Source organism: Chelonia mydas, chromosome 10, assembly GCF_015237465.2.
Source record: "Chelonia mydas isolate rCheMyd1 chromosome 10, rCheMyd1.pri.v2, whole genome shotgun sequence".
NCBI classification, from domain to species: domain Eukaryota; kingdom Metazoa; phylum Chordata; order Testudines; family Cheloniidae; genus Chelonia; species Chelonia mydas.
In genome coordinates this window covers 7,914,398-7,931,534 of record NC_051250.2, presented here as the reverse complement: position 1 = coordinate 7,931,534, position 17,137 = coordinate 7,914,398, and the positions used below count along the sequence as shown (strand labels likewise).

The 17,137-nt window shown below is 50.2% G+C and overlaps 1 long non-coding RNA gene across 1 annotated transcript; it reads right to left on the bottom strand.

Moving 5' to 3' along the window:
- Positions 1–2,889: 2,889 nt before the first annotated feature.
- Positions 2,890–7,418, bottom strand: LOC122461966. The gene is made up of 3 exons (XR_006284276.1): positions 7,251–7,418; positions 3,818–3,976; positions 2,890–3,179 (listed from the first exon to the last, which is right to left on the bottom strand). It is a non-coding gene; the product is annotated as an uncharacterized LOC122461966 (long non-coding RNA).
- Positions 7,419–17,137: the final 9,719 nt, after the last annotated feature.

Here is a 17,137-nt window from a genome sequence, read left to right as displayed (position 1 = left end):
TGTAAACACTAAGGGTTTGTCAGCTGCAGCAGTTGCTACTGGCCGCTGAACTGCTAGGAGAGACACAGAAACAAGCCAAAACAAAAACAAGCAGCCAACCGCTAAGCAAGAATTAATGAGCCTTGCAGTTCACCCTGAAGGCCGCCTGGCTCGTGTGCTGGCGTACCACAAGGAAAGCGGATTCCAAAGGTGGTGATTTCACTGAGAACGCCTGGGCCAGGGAGTTCAATAGAATGAAAAGCAGGTAAACATACCCACTCAGGTGGAAGAGAGAAAAGCTTAGATCTGAGATGAGGCGGGTTGAGGGCATCCTGCCAAGGCAGACAGAGGTAAGGTCACTTGGGACTGAATGCAGTCCACATGGGAAGCCTGTTGGATCAGCCCCTTGGAGGTCATGCAGGGAGCGATTGGTGTGTTTCTTGGGGTTCACACTGAAAGTGGCACCAGAAGAACTTTGCAGAAGATACTGGTAAAGCTCCTATTAAAGTGGTGTTGATAGGCAGCCATAAGTCTTTGGGCCAGTTTGGATTCCTATTCTGGCAGATGGTTTCCAGACACAGGGACATGGCCCTTGCTCTGAAGCACTTGGAACCAGAGCAGCCCGACAACATACAGGCGGTGCGGGATAAGACAGAAGAGCTACACATTCCACCCTCCCTGAAATATCAACCCTCCCATGACCCTGTGACCCAGACACTGACCGCAGGCTAACTCCTTGTGAGGGTAGGTCGAGACTGCAATCAGGAGGTGGAATTGCAGCTAGATCAAAGCTAGCTTGTGTTACAAAGAGCACTGAGGCATCAGTAGCCCAGGCAGCGTGTACCCTGGGTACACACTCAAGCTGCTGCCCCAGAGTCACTGTTGCTGTTACTCGAACTAGCCTTGATCTCCGTCGATTGGGTATGTCTGCACATGCTGGAGTCACCCTTCTGACTGCAGTGTAGATATGCCCTAAGTGTCACTTAACTGGCCCTTGAAGGAGGAGAGGGCCTGAGGGGGGAGTTCTGCTAGGGCTTTCCATGAGGAAGGGGCAGAAGACACAAAGACAGCTGTGAGAGATGCCGACCAACAGGGGCTCAGCGTTGGCGTTGCTGGCGGAGCAGAGGTGGGGAGCGACGGGACGCAGCCAGGAGCCGATCAGTGGGGAAGGGCAGAGTTGTGAGAGGCCATGACCGAAGGACAATACATTTAAGCTGCGTGTGGTGGAAGAGGAGTCAGCGGAGCTGGAGGGACTCCGCAAGGGGTAGGGTCGGAACCACAGGCCGAGAAGAGGCTCTCAGCGGCTGGCTTTGAAGCAGATGGGGTGAGGGCGAGGTGGGTGTCCCGGCGGAGATTACAGTAGTCAGGATGGGAGAGGAGGAGGGCCTGGGAAAGATTTTTAATGGGGCGCACAGAGAGAAGAGGGTGGGTCTTAGAAGAGTTATGGAGGAGGAAGCAGCAAGCCTTGGACAAGGTCTGGATGTGGAGGAGGAGGAGGAGGAATCAAAGCTGTGGAACTGGATGGCGGGAGCCTGGTCAGGACAGAAATATAGCTCTGCAAGTCAGCATACAGAGAGGGTAGCTGAGATCATGATGGAGAGGCAGCTAGCCAGAGACTGGAGGAAGGCAGCAGGTGGCTCTCATCGGGCAGCAGTGACTTATGGTAATGAACAACTCAGTACAGATTGGAGAACTATGGGCCAGTGATGGTATATAGTTTATAGCTAGCCTGTAGTTTGTTAAGGGCTTTGAGCTCACTGGATGCAAGGTACTATCATATAGACTGCAAGTGTGGAGGGTTATTAGCACCCTCAATGCCTCTCATTGAGAAACAGAGTTGAATCTTACAGGTAGTGGCAGAGTGAATGAGAACAAAATCTGGTCATCGTGAAAGGCTCCTTGTTCATTTCCCCCTGGGGGAATGGATTAGCACCTCCAGTGTCACAGTAATGGAAGAATGGGCCGGGCGGGGGACAGGACAGGGGACTCCCTAAACCCTTGCCCTAGACATTTTTAACTGATTCCAGGAATTTTCTCCAGCCGAGATATTATAGTGTGTGTGCTTCCAAAGGTTTCCGTGAGGAACTGGTTAAAAACAAGTCACTGGGCTCTGTGTCTAGGCTTTTGTCCCATATTCATCACACTGGTAGCAGACTACCCAGCTGACCAGAGGAATATCTGCATTACTTCTTAGCGGTAACCCCACAGCACCTTTGCATATACCCTCCCCCCGCCCCCCAGCCTTTTGTCTCTTGCTCTCCTTACCACAAGTTTTAAGAAAACAAGTAAGGTGCCCGGGTGCGTACGGGGGTTCTAGGAAGTGGAACATGCCACTCCCAGCACTGCTGCTGCAAGGCTCTCTAGAGTGGAACTGAGATACGTGCCACACACCCATAACTGCCCCAGTGCCACGCACAACAGGGAAACATGCCACAGGTGACCAGTGCAACTGGCACTGTGCCAGGGTGGCCGAGAACCCCCACAAGAGCTGGCAGGGCAGTTTTGCCATTGCTGATCTTCATCGCTTTAAAACACTCGCCATAAGCATCCAGCGAGGAACCAGCCAGCGCAGCCATCTTCCGGGCAACTTTCCCCATTCAGGCCTGCCTATGCACATCCCTCCCAACCGGCAGCAGCCCCTGCTGTTCCAGCCACGGGGCCCCGGTTCACGGCTCTGCCATTACACCTCAGTCCTGACATGCAGCCCCTTCAGCTATTCCAGGGCTGGGCCTCCTGAGCAGACACTGCTCGTCATGTCTTATTATTGACAAATATCCCCTGAGGACCAAACTAATTCATTAACCCTTAATGCACCCCCCAGCTCTCCACACACCCCTGATCCCTCCACCCACACTTAACTCACACGCTATTTTGGGGGTGCAATGGGGGAGTCAGGAAGGATTCCGGACATTCCCTAACCCTCTCCTCTGCTGGATCAGCACTACGCCATGCATTCCTCTCTCTGGAGGTTTACCGGGTTTCATCCTTCATTGAATGGAACCTCTCAATAGTCCAGTCCCAGTGAGGAATAGGACTCCTCTTACCGGAACACAGTACGTAGGACGGGCTTAGGTCACAGACATATAGTGCTGGCTCAGGTTTCTTGTCATCCCCAGGCCCCTGTGCATATTGAGTTCATCTATCTGACAAAGGTCCTTGGGTGCGTCTCTGGGGCTGCATCGGTGAAAAGCTGCTGACGCCTGTGGAATGTGTTTTATTTAGAAACAAACCTGCCCCCATCTCATTTCTTTCCAAACGTTGCTACCCACTGCCCTTGGCAGAGAGGATGCTGCTCGGAGGGCTAGATTGTTCGTATCTGAAAGTATATCTTTTCATGCTGGTTATTCTCAGGAGAAGGTCAGGGAGTTTGGACGCAGCTCCGGGAAGCACTGGGCTGTCTGGAGGGGACAGAGCGTGGGACTCATAATGGCGCAAGCAGCTCACTCTCAAAACAGAAACAGAGAGATGCTGGTTCCTCCCTGGTTCTTTGCTGTCCAAACCAATCCTGGAATGATGAGCCCTTGAATCAGGATCTAAGCCACCCCTTCCCCCAATTCTGTCAACTCCTTCCCTCTTCCTCTTCCACTCCAGGATGCCAGCTGGGCCGGTTAGGTTAACAAGCCCCAGCTGCACTCACTCCACAGGCAATTAGGCCTGTGGTTTTAGGAGCCTACCTGGGACCTGATTTGCAGGAAGTGCTGTTCATTTGCTGCCCCCATCGACGACAACCCATGGGGCGGATGTGTGGCCTGTCTGAAAACCAGGCCCGAGGGGTCTCAGGTTGGGTTTCCCAAAATTGACACCCCCCAACTTAGTAGCCGTTTTTGTTTTTTTTTACCTTAACTCCTTCCTGTCTGGTTCCAAACTTCTGCAGGAACTTCTGAGGAAACTGAGTGTGGGGCCTTGGCTCTACCTAGCTTCATGCTCAGCCCCATCTTGTGCCCCAGATGTGTTGTGTACCCTGCCACAGGGGACGGATGCCAGCTCAACCTCTGACCTGCCAGGATACAGATGAATAAAGATTAGCCACAGCAACTTAGAGCCTGTTCCTGAGAAACCAGCCTAGTACTCTCCATATTCTAAGGCAACACTTACAACTCCCTACAAAAGCACTTCACTCCCCTGCCAAAGAGCAAAGCAAACCCCAAGGAACTCAGGGCTTCCAGCTAATCATTGAATCCTCCAGCCCACTTGTCCACAACACGTTCAGGTCTTATACATCACAAAACCAGCTGCACTCTCCTGCTGGGTGACCTTAGCAGGAAGGAGCAAAGCATGTGATGGGCCCCCAGGAGACAGAATGGGAAAGGCGGTTCCTTGGCAGGCTGCGTAGATGCTCCCGGTGCAGAGGACCCAGCTCAGCCCTGGAATAACTTCAAGGCAGTTGTGTCCGCTGAGGCCAGCCCATTATCCAGTCCGGTGATTCACCATCCAACTTGCTGAGCGCAAGTCTCTGGAATTCTGACCCTGCTGGCTAGAGCCTCCAGGTTCTCCTCCTGTCCAAGCGCCCGTGTGAGCAGTTGGATTAGTTGATCTGCTGATTCTGGGGCATGTATGCTGCCGCTATAAATACCAGGCAGCCCAGGCACCATCCATCCACTACATGCGCCAGGCATGCTAGGTACCACAGGGGGCCCTGGCAGCCAAAGGCGTTGACTACCATCAGCAAGGCATGGGCTGCTAGGTATGATTGACAGCATAAGAGCCTCATGCACACTGAATGTACCAGGTACAGTTGACAGAGCAGGGGGTTTGTTATCTGCTAGATACAAACCACATTGTAGGTGGCACCCAGGGGACATTCACCAAAGCCCTTATCCCTCTCCACAGCTGGCCACCTGAATCAATCTGGGGAGCGCTACCCTGTGTTTCTTCTCCTCTTACATATGCCCCAGAACTTCTGCTGGTTCCTCTGCCCTGAGCTAGAACCCAGTGGGCTAATAGGAGATATAGGGTAAAGCTGTTAGGAGACAAAATAAACGCAATGGAAGGGCACAGCTGCACTATGATTCATCCATTTAAAGCAGAGATTGCAAACCCTTTGTGCTAAGGAAGCCAAATAGCATTTCCCAGCAGCCATTCTGGCCCTGCTGCAGCAGAAATCGTAATGCAATAATAATAGCTTGGATTTCAATAGCCCTGATCAGCTGAGGATCTCAAAGCCCTTTACATATATTGATTCATGAAGCCTCACGCTGATGAGGCAGGTTCAGGATGCACCATAATAGCAGCAAATATCTGCAGTGGCTAGTGATGGGACACAAGATAGGGAGGGCTCTGAGTTACTACAGTGAATTCTTTCCCAGGTGTCTGGCTGGTGGGTCTTGCTGACATGCTCAGGGTCTGACTGATCGCTGGATTTGAGGTCGGGAAGGAATTTCCCCCTGGGACAGATTGGCAGAGACTCTGGGGTTTTTTTGCCTTCCTCTGCAGCACAAGGCACGGGTCACTTGCGGGTTTAAACTAGTTTAAATAGTGGATTCTCTGTAACTTGAAGTGTTTAAATCAAGATTTGAGAACTTCAGTAACTCAGCCAGAGGTTAGGCATCTATTACAGGAGTGGGCAGGTAAGGTTCTGTGGCCTGCAACGTGCAGGAGGTCAGACTAGATAATCATGATGGTCCCTTCTGGCCTTAAAGTCTACGAGTCTATGCACGTGGGTCACGTCCCTCATACCTGGGCTGGAACCCAGAGCACAGCAACAATACAGGAGGGGAAGAGTAATGGGGGACCCAATGGAAGCTGGCATTTTAGGGAGGTACACTGTAAACAGATTGGAATTGTGGGATCACCCAGGTTACTGTCTCATGAAAAGCACCATCAGATCCACCAGCGCTCAGGACCTGGGCTTTCCATCTCCTGCAAAACCCATCACTTCCCTAATATCGCGCTGGGGCATTGGTTCCCTGGGGAGAGCACCACCTGAATGCTTACCACTTCCTGCCAGAGTCAGGGGCTCCTTGGAGATCTCCCTTCCAAGCACAGACCCACCCTGGCCCTCAGGAGCGGCTCTAGGCACCGGCAAAGCCCGTGCTTGGGGCAGTACAATTCCAGGGGCGGCATTCCGGCCACCCTTTTTTTTTTTTTTTTTTGGCTTGGGCAGTTGCGCTCTCGGAGCTTGGGGTGGCAAACTTTTTGCTTGGGGCAGCAAAAAACCTCGAGACGGCCCTGCTGGCCCTGCTGAGGAGCACAAGGTAACACAGCAGCAGGTCACCGCTCATACTCAAATAGAGGGTATTTTTCCTCATGCAAATAATTTCATTGCAGATTATGCAGTGCCAACCACTGTAGCACGGCACTGGCTGGGCTTAGACTATGTGACCTAATAGGCCTCGTTCATCCCCAAGGGCTGTGGACTAAACCCTGCGGCTCTGACTGCTTTTACTCCGATAAAACTTTCAACAGCTTCAGCTGGAGTTTTCCCTGCAGAAGGATGGTGGGTTTTGCCTCTGCAATTCTAAGATCCAGAGGGAAGGTTTCAGTGGTTCTCTGTATAGCGAAAGCCAGGGTCAAAGGCAAGGATTTTGGATGCACCCGCATAGGCTCAGTGCCCAGCCCAGCCCTGTATGTCTTCACTGCAAGTCCCACAGCTGGAGGGAGGTTTGGGTTACACATTAGTGAGGCCACATAGGGCCTCCTGAAAGTCTGAGACACTGCCTCCCCCTTTTTCTAAGCAGTCAGCAGTTGCTTGGCTTTGGAGTTGTCTTAGTCAGGGAAAACTCCCATAGGACTAAGTGAGGACTTGCAGGAGTTGGTCAAATAATATTTGCAGCCAAATCTACTAAGTTAAAAGGTATCCGAGTTCATGCCTCAGGGCATCAGCTGAGTGCTTCAGGGGTCAGGAAAGTAACCTTTCCCCCAGGCACGGAGTGGAATGAGCATGGAGGTGGCATTGTTTTTCCTGCCTTTCTCTTTGAAGGAACATCTAGGCCCCAGCTTGGAGGCTGAATACCAGACATGGTGGGCCAACTGTCTGACCTGGTCTTGCTATGCAATGTTGCCATGTTCCAAAGCAGGAGAAAGTTAATCAATGTCAAGGGGAATCAGAAATGCACTTAGGACTTTGTAATGGTGGCTCGGCTCCAATGGTCCAGCATATGTCAGCTGGGGTATTGTTTATCTCATTAGCTCTGCCTAGCACCAGGGTGAATTTAGCTCCATCTGCGGATGCTCCTTTTGCACTGGGTTGGATGGAATAGCTCTTCTCTCTGTAAAGTGCTTTGGGATCCTTTGCAATCAGAGATGCTGTAGTATGGTGAAGAGCAACTGACCTGCAGAGCTCCTGCTTGTGCTCCTCCCATGGCAAACTCTTCTCCGAGTTCCCTTGGCAGAGCTGTCACAGAGGGATGGGCTAGCCTGGGTTCCAGTCCAAGCCCCTCTCTTCAGTAGCGCAGAGAGGCACATCACCTGAGGTGGTGTGTTCTTCTCCCAGGTTTGTATGTGCTTGCAATCTTTGGGGAGAAATAAAGATACAAAGAACAAACAGACGGGACTGATAAGGCCTGACAGATGTTCTCTGCACAGACACCAAGCCCTGGAGCAGCTATTTACTGTTCCGAGAGGAATCTAGAGAATTATGAGACAGTGTTTAAACTGGGGGAAAGTTAAAAGCAATTGAGTTTCCTATGGGCAGCTATTTGAATAAAGGCAATACACAGTAAAGGAAGCCACTGGATGAGCCATGGTGAGGGGCAGGAAGGAGATTTCTCCGTGGAGCAAGCAGTCCTACGTGGTAGGGGACTGTGAAACTCAGTGGGGATATATTGAAACTGATGTAGAGCAAAGTAACGTACCCCCCCAAGCTGTCCTGCCCAGAACACAGACCCTCAAGGCCATTCGAAATGAAATAGCTGAATGTGTGTGTCAATACCAAGGGCGCAGACGTTTCCCCTGGAAATAACAGCATCTGGGAACGGGGTTACGCAATGCTAGCAGCCGTCAGAGTGTCAGCTTCTGTGACCTCATGCCCACGACAGCCTCCATTGGTAGGGCATTCATCGGAGAATGAGGAGATGCAGGGACGTCAGCAATGGGAATAAAAACAATGAGGTTAGTCTAGCCAGACATCTGGTCCATGGCCACCACCCCTAGGGCTGCGGCAGGACTGGTCCCGACAGCACAGTCCCTACGGCACGGGCCAGTCTAGTTTCAGAAGAGGATGGTGGTGGCCACAGGGTTCGGGAGTCCACTCTAATGACCCCTGCTGGGGGCAAACCCAAAGGCCAGGTGGGATTTTTCCCCCTTAGTCATTCATATTACAGCCTAGCTAAACACTGAGCCTGCATTAACTCTTTCCATGCCCTCCGAGAAGTGGGGGTGCCATGGTTCCAACAAGACTGGCTTCCATGTGGTCCCTTGGGACATACTGTGTTCCACCAACAGCCATGGTCCTATGTTAAAGCAGGCAGCCGCCTGCCTGGGCTCAGCATTCAGCACTGCAGGGGTTAAACAGAAGGGGGCTGCACAAACCACCAGTGTGGGGATCACTGCAGCAGGCTAGGGAGCCCCACATCCACCAAGGTGTTTGAAGTCAGTGGAAGTTAGGGGCCTCTAAGTTGAGCTGTGGCCCCTCAGATCACGAGGGCAGACCCAGCTGGCGGCGGCGGGGGGGGGGCGGGGCAGCTAGGGAACGGCAGGGACACCATCTCCCGGCAGCAGTGACATAATCCCATGCATGGCCAGCAGCCGGTTGTGCCATGCCGCAGGAAGTGGCTGAAAGGAAGCAGAGAAGGAGCCAGGCCAGGATGGGAAAGGCTGGACCCAGTGGGGCTCCCCTTCTATTCAGCCAAATGTTTCTCTAAAGAAAAAACAAGTTGTAAGAAGTTCCCCCTGGCAAAGGCAAATTCTGGGTGTTTCTCTCCCCTCCTGCAGCCCCACACAGCCCAGCAGATCTTAGCCCAGCTAACCAGCTGGACATCCCTAGCCACAGCAGAGAACTAAGATAGGCACAGAGCCACCCATAAGTCATCTGATCCCCTCCCCTCGCCCAGCTTAGAGTACTAGCCCTCCTCTTTCCCGCCCCCCCCCCGCCCCCAACAGAAGACATGGGGTGAAATCCTGACCCCACTGAAGCCAAGGCAAGTTCTGACACCGACTCCAGTAGGACCCGGATTTTTACCCATGATTGTCAATGGCAGCGGGGAAGCTGGTGCAGCCCCTGGAGTTGAAGTGAGGGCTGTCAGATGTGGCGCACACGATACGTAGCATGCCTGGGGACGCTGAGGCATAGAGCGCACCGATCTCGGCTGGCCACACAGCCATTCCACGCTGCCTGGAAAGCGAATGATCACTCCATGTCCTGAACACTGGATTGGGGCTATCAATCAGGGGTTTCAGGCAGATCCAACCTGCTAAATCAACATTTCCCCAGGAGCCCTCAGTGAGAGAAAGCCATCGGAGGGATCCAGAGTCCACTAAGGGAGGGGAAGTAGACAGGGAAGGCAGCTGATGTCCGTACACAGGGCTGGGTCTGGTGGAGGGGCTGGGAAGAGGGTAATACCTGCTCACCCTCCCTCCCACTGAACCAATTACTCCCCCCCCCCCTTGCTCCCACCTTCAGGCCTCAGAAATAACTTGACCGGCACTGTCAGTGGGTTAGGACAGTGCCATGCTCTGCCAGGCGACCGTCTCCTATCTAGCTCCCTTTGAAGTCCATGGCAACCTTCCCGTGGATTTCAATGGGGGCTGGTCCTTGGTGAAGCAGAGGGGTGCACTGGGAGAGGTTGGAGGTGTAATTACTGACTGGGTGCCAAAGGGCAAATGCAGAGCTGGACAAAGCAACATGTGAGTCAAGCCCAAAGTTTGCGTACTTTCCAACGATGGTGGAGATGAAGAAGAGGAGGAGGGGGATCAAGCCAATACTGGGTGAGTCCCAACACATATTAGAAGGAAAAGGAGAAACTTCTAAAGGATCAGGAAGAAACAGCAAGTACAGATGGGGGGCCGCCTCACAGCTGCCCCCATTAGTAGAGAGAATAGGGGATGTGGAAGTCAGAGAGCAATAGAACAGAAACTGGGGCCAGAATCCACCCTCGGATGCTCCTGCACCTGCTAGTCCCCTCACCACCTGGAGGCGCCAAGAGGGAAAGCCCAAGGAGCGCTGGCTAAGTCACCTCACATGGGTGAAGTGATCTGGCTGATAGCTGGGTAAATGCACTGTGCTGACTCCTGCACTGGGCGTATACTCGCCCCTCCAGCTGCTCTGGGGGCCGGTACAAAGATCAAAGCCTCATTACACCCAGGAATGATCCTCCATGCAGGTGGCACAGTAGGGTTCCCACATCACAGTGGGAGCCACCGGCAGAGCCAAGGACAGAACCCAGGAGTCCTGATTCCCATTCCCATGCTCCTGCCCATAACAGTGTTTTGTATTCATTTCAGTGTCTCCTGCTAGAGAGAGACATGCTCCCTCCCACAGAGGTACTCGTAAGTTGCTGTTACAGGACTGTTTTACTGTTGTATGACTCTGCACTATTGATGTGAATTTACTGCTTGCAAAATGGAACTGACTTCAGAGAAGCATATTTAAATTTAAACCAACACCCTCCCCCACATCAACGCCTTCTGCCTCTTATTGCTTGTAAAAAAAGTTTACCTCTGAGTTCCTCAGTAGGTGCAATGCACACTATTTACTGCAAGTGTTGGACTGAGTCCTTTAAAAGCTCCTCATCTTCCATTTAAGTCAGGGAAAGCAACCTGAGCTCACTATTGGTCACAGCGCCGATTGACGCAGAAATGAAACGTTTCAATACCTGATTTGCTGAGTGAGCGCTGGGTGACAAAGAGACGGGAACTTGCCATCTCAGTGATCCAAGACCTCTGACGTCAGCCTGCTTGGGAACTAGGCAATCCTGGACTGTGCTCTGCAGATACTGTAAATACACCACTTCCCAAGACCCGCAAGGGCAAGTGGAATTTTTAAAATGGGACGAGTGACCAAACCAAAGGCCAAGTGCCTTTCAATGCAGGATGTGCTTCGTCCTTCCCAGTGAGGGCAATCCATGTTGCATCACTTTGGTTTCATCATTCACTAATCCCTTTGTTTTAGGCTGCCAAAGAGCCAGGCCACAAGGCAGCTGGATGCGGATCATACCCAGATTTAAATTCTATACTTTGTTCTCCAGGAGAAAGGAACAGTAACTTTGTTCCTTTCCTCCTCAAGCCAATTATAATGGAGGCAGCCTGACACCTCAATCAGGCAATTACCATTAGCAACAACATATGGTGCTGCATGGTAAGGTTTATACAACTCCTGTTTGCCAATGGCTTCCATTAAAGCAACGCTGGGATAAAACAAGACAGCACACAAATTAAAGAGGCTAAACCTTGGAGATGATTAGGACCAGGTAAACCAGGTGAATCAATCAGTGAGACCTAGGGAAACTTTGAAACGATGAAAAGGACTTTATACCTTCTTTAAATGCAGCCGAGTTACTATTATTCCTACCTAATGTTTCCAGAGAGACACAAGAAGCCAAGGCCCTGGCCAAGCAGAGCTCACAGGATCAGGCCCCAATCCTGCAGCTGGATCCACATGGGGCTGAGCTTGGGCACAGGGGTCCCTCTGCAGCGTCGGGGACTAAGTAGCTCTTAGCATCTCCTGCAATTCATATCCAAACTCGAATGGGAGAGACTTGAAGGATCTGCCCCTTAGCTAGGAAATGGCTGGAGCTGGAAGGATGTGCGGGTGCTCCATGTGCACATTAAGCAGTCCCCTTGGCTTCAGAATCTCCACCTCCAGCCCTAGCTACAGAATGGGGCCGGATTTGCCTCGCCACAGATCTGCAGCCATGGCAGGGCAGATATTCTGCCCTCTGAAACCTACTCCCTCAATGGCTCACCGGTTCCTGAAGGTCTGGGGGAGGCTGCTATAGGGGTAGGGACACCCCTACACCTGAAAGAGGGGAGCAGTCAGACAAGCCAGATGCACAGGCAAAAGAGAACAGAGCCTGTGTTTAAGTCAGACAGCTGAGGATGCAGAAGGAGGCGACCTCTAGGCAATATGTCAGGGGCCAGACGGGCACCGCAGCTCACGGAAATGATCTGATTCCCCAGTTTGATGAAGACATTAATGGAAGCATCTCTAGACACCCATGGGAGACCTCAATCACACCGGTGCCAATGTCAACAGGTTTGACCCTGTGCATGCGCTATGAAGCCAGAGGAATCTAAAGGGCCAGTGTTTGCTCTTTGATGTTCATGTTTGCTCTAATCATAGACGTTAGAGACGGCAAAGTCCCCTTAGGTCCCATCTCACCCACATCCCAGCAAGTGCATTGATCTAACATCTTCTGTTTATCACATTCATTAGTGTGGCTTTGCACAGACACCTAAGGCTTATCGAGGAAGGGTTTCAAAAGCATTTAGGAGCACAAGCCCCCCTAGCTTGGTAGCTTTTGGATAAAGATCCCCATAGGCCAGCAAAGGGTGTTCGCTGTATGGTCTCACAGGCTTGGCTAGATCCATGGATGCAGCCATTTCCCGCACACTGGATCAGTGAAGTATCTAACTTGTGTTTGCCAAGTGTGTAACGCTGAGCATATGGATCTGCTGTCACAGCAAAATCTGTTCCTTGGCATTCAGCTTCTACCTTCCCAGAAACCCAGGAGCACATCAGCAGCGCTACTCACTCTAACAAGAGCCAGTCTGCACCAGATCTGTCCTGATGGGAGTTTGTTGCTTCAGCACAAACTGGCTTATTCTTTTTCTATTCTTGTTTTTTTGGGGGGGTGGGTGGGAGGAACAGCCCTCAGGGTGAGATTTCCTTGTTAATTAACAAGACGGAGAGATCAGCAGATAGTGCACATAGGAAGAGACAATAACTAAAACTGGGCAAAACCAGAGAGGGTTGAATTTAATTGTCAGGCCAATTAAATCTAGATTTGTGCATTCCCTATGGATGACTGGCTCACTATTGTGTAATTGCTTAGCCTCAAGATCCTGATGGAGAGATATTCAAATCAGACACTTAATAAAGCAACCTGGTGTAAAGAACTGATGTAAAGAGCTGCTCTTTGCATTGCACAATAACTCTTACTGGTTGCACAAAGCCCAGGAACTAGGTTGCATGTTCCTCAGTGTGATCTACTGACACCTTCTCTATTTACATATGTGTGGTTATGGAGCATTCTTGTAACACCTGGTCCTGTGTAACTCATCAGCTGCTCTCTCCATCCTGCCTGCCCTGCCCTGTGGCCAAGGACCAGGGCCTATAGCTGGCTGGCATTTCGCTTTCCAGGCTGCCTGGCTTGGGAGGACCATGGAGACAGCATGCTGAATCCCGCACACTCACCTCTCTATTTTGCTTGCAGATGTTGTCAGTAGCAACCGCAGCTAATCCCATGTAGCCCTCCTTGGCCGTGACACAGGGGACGGGGAAGTGGGAACTAGCAGAGGGTATCTTCAAAGCACCAACGTGAACACCAAGGACAACGCTCTGCCGTACGTAGCTCTCTGACTGCTGCAATCTTGTTTTCAGCGTACTGCAACTCTGCGTCTCTGGGAGTCGGCTGCCTGCCGTGACGCTGCCATTTTGTGGGGCTGAAGAGATGTACAAGTGACCCACTAGGCAGTGTCCACCACAGGTGCCTGTTCGTGTCTGCTCCGCAGAGAATACGAGTTTGTTACAGCCCCAGATAGGCAGCGCTGGCTTGTAGCTCAAACTGTGGTAGCTCATGGTTTTATCTCTGGAGGGAAACAGTTCAATCTTTGGTGTGCCAGCTCTGCCCAGAGGGCAGTCACACACACACACACACACAGGCAGAGTGCTCTCTCGTAGAGACTTTCTTGCTGTTAATCTAAAGTAAAAGCCATTCGCACTGAATGTATATGGAAAACCAGAACGACTCTGACCCGGCTTTACCGCCAGATTTCAAATGGTTCATTCATTGTACCACATATTACCTGCTGGCATTTCTACCACTTGGAGCAGGAGAAGGAAGGGGTAGCTAGGGAGCACTTTCTGTGGCCCCAATTAAGCGTGTGCTTAGCTTTAAAACACATGTTTAAGTCTATCCCATTCAGCAAAGAACTTAAGTATGTTTTTGAGTGCTTTGCTGAAACAAGGACTGATCCTCCAAGGTATTTAAGCTCCTAACTCCCATTGTGGTCAACGAATTCAGTGGGAATTAGGCACCTAAATACCTTTATGAATTTGGGCCTCTGTGCACTGAGGACTATTTAAATAAATCTTCAATGAACAGCTAATGGCTGTGTCTGCCTGAGGTTGCGTATTCATGTACGGCCCCCAGGTCTGTCCCCATTCCTTCTGAGGGAGGTGGTTTAAGAAACTGTGATGGGGATGGTCAGGGCTAGTGGTCAGATCCAGGGTCAGCACTGGAATCAGGAGTCCAGAACAGGGTGGAACAAGGCCAGAGTGAGAGCAAGGCTGGAGCAGGACTAGGAATAGGGCTGGAGCAGGCTAAGGCTTGGGGAGTGTGTTACCATGATCAGGCGAGGGAGAATTCCAAACCCTGGAGCGACATTGAGCAGACTGGAGTCCTGTGAGGCTTATATATTTGACTTGAGAGTCACCAGACCAGATCGTGGCTTGTGGATTGGCTGTAGCCTAACACAGGAATGACCCATCAGTGCACGTGGCTTAATCAAGCTCTGGTTCAGGGATGACTCATCACCTTAGAGGCAGGGCCATACAGGCCTCAATTAGTAGAATGAGGATCCAAGGGGAGAATGAAAATCCCATTGCTTGGCAAATTTAAAAGTAGACTGAACAAGAAACTAATAGGAAGCAATCCTGAACTGGCCTGGAGGTGCCCTGTGACTTAATCAGGCTTTTTCATCTCTAGATTTTATGATTCTTTGTTCCTTGGGAGATTTGAATGTGGTGTTTTGCAAAGGACTGCAAGTTTAAACCTTGCATGACAGGTTGATAAACATGTTTTCTCCTGTCCCTGATAGTGGACAGGATTCTAGCAGGAATATTGAGCTGTATGCAACCAATTTGTCTGAATAATTTAGTCCTTTTCCTGTCCGCAAACTACCCACTGAAACAGTTAGTTTGTTACTTGAAACTGTTTGACACACTGTATCTGCCAACCATTTGCTGCCTATGGGTTGTTCAGCACCTTTGCTTTGACTACTTGCTCTTCATTATTCCTAGCATGTGATTGGTCACCTAAGGTACACGGCATGGATTCTGTTCTTCACTGAACTAACCCTTATAAACTAATTGGGATGCTGGCAGACCAGGTGCCAGCTCATGCCAAAGCCCCAGACCAATTCACTTATAGATCAAAGTGAGTGCTAAATGTTTGAGAGTGTATTTGGTGTTTAAACTTCATGAAGACAAATGGGATGTTACATGCATTGTTTTTACTTACTATATCCTGTTATAATGTAAGAGCAAACATTTACATTGAATACACCCCTGTAACTAAATAACCCATCAAACAAGAAAGAAGCCTTGTGTAATGCAAATGAAGGCAAGTGGTCATTGTGTGTGATGATCAGAGATCACAGTCTCTAAACGCACTCCCCTCTCTCTGCCAACCAAAGAAAGAGCCCACCTGGTGGTAACCCTGTCAGCTTGTTTTCTGTGAGAAGAAGCTATAAGTATGGACTCAGGAAAAGATCCTGCATCTCTGGACTGTTTGGATTCCAACAGGGGTGGACTAACCGAATGAGAAGAGAGAGATCCCCAGAGTTACTCTGGGTAGCCCTGAGAGACTTGGGAAACTGGCCGATTACTACATCTCTGCTACCATTTGGCATTCTAGACTGTGACTCACCTGTACATATATTTTACCTGCTTTAACCTCTCAATAACTCTAATTTCTTTTTCTTTGCTAATAAACCTCTAGTTCGTTTACTATGGAATTGGCTACTAGCAATGTCTTTGATCTGAGATCTCGGATGCAATTCGACCTGGGTGAGTGACTGGTCTCTTGGGATGGGGAGTAACCTGGAATATTTGTGATTTTTGGTGTAAGTGACTATTTATCACATAGTCCAGTTTGCCTGGGTGGCAAGATAGATTGGAGTGTCTAAGGGGACTGTCTGTGACTCCATGATATGACTATTGTAGTACTTTGGGAGTTCACATTTGGGACTGGGCTGATGAAATCTAATTATCGAACGTACCACCAGTTTGGGGTATCTGCCCGGCTTTTGACAGTCTGCCCTGAGGTTGGCATTCATGGTCGTGAGCCACTCCAGACATCATGACACTAATCATCCTGCTTTCACTCTGGACAAATGTTGTTCCTTGATTAAATGACTCATTATTAGAACTGGTCGGAAAACAAAATTCAAGGTCTGTGAAAAAAATGGAGTTTGGGGGATTTTTTTCACACCAAATTGGTACCTTACAGCATCAGCTCATGAGCAAGGAGGATTTGAGCCCAATGGCAATATTGTATCAGCTACACCATTCAGGGAAGCTTCACGGTTTTTTTTTTTCTTTTGAAACTTCTTGGCCTCTAGCATCTTTAGTTGTCTAAGAGAATACAAGGTATTGCAATGCTATTAAGCCGCCATCAGAGAAATCCGTCAATCAGAGAAGAAAATGTATAAGAGAAATCCAAACAAACCTCCCACCCTGGACAATCGCAAGCCACAAATGCTCCAGCCAGTGTGCCTTGATTTAAATCAAAAGCACTCTAACAACACCATGTGTCTTTAACCATGTACCAAATGCCATCAGCCTCTGAGTGAATCCAATTCCAGACCCACTGCACAGCCCCAGTGCTATGATGACATGACCAGGTGCCTGTCTACATCGGTGACTCCTGCCCTTGGGCACCCATCACAGGATCAAAGAGATTTAAAGGGCCAGTGTGCGCCCAGCTCAATAGATGTTGGAATAGGCACAGGGGCCATTTTACAAGGATTAAACTAAAGAGGATTTAAGCAACTGGTCAGTTCTGCTCCTTTCCCTAGTTGCCAGAACAGGAATGATCAGGTGGAACGTTCTGCCAGAACTAATTAATGTTTGAAAGCACTGCGATCTGTAAACTGAGTGCTTTTATAATGGTTATTGTTACTGGGCTATTTATTTCTATTCCAGTGTTTACTCTTGCTGATCCCGAGGGAGTTCCTCTTGCTGTATTCGAGATGGTGAGAGGAACAGAATAAGCTATTCCAGGACACAAATCACTCTTGTCACATAAACACTATCTAGTGGTATGGGAAGAACGGTCTT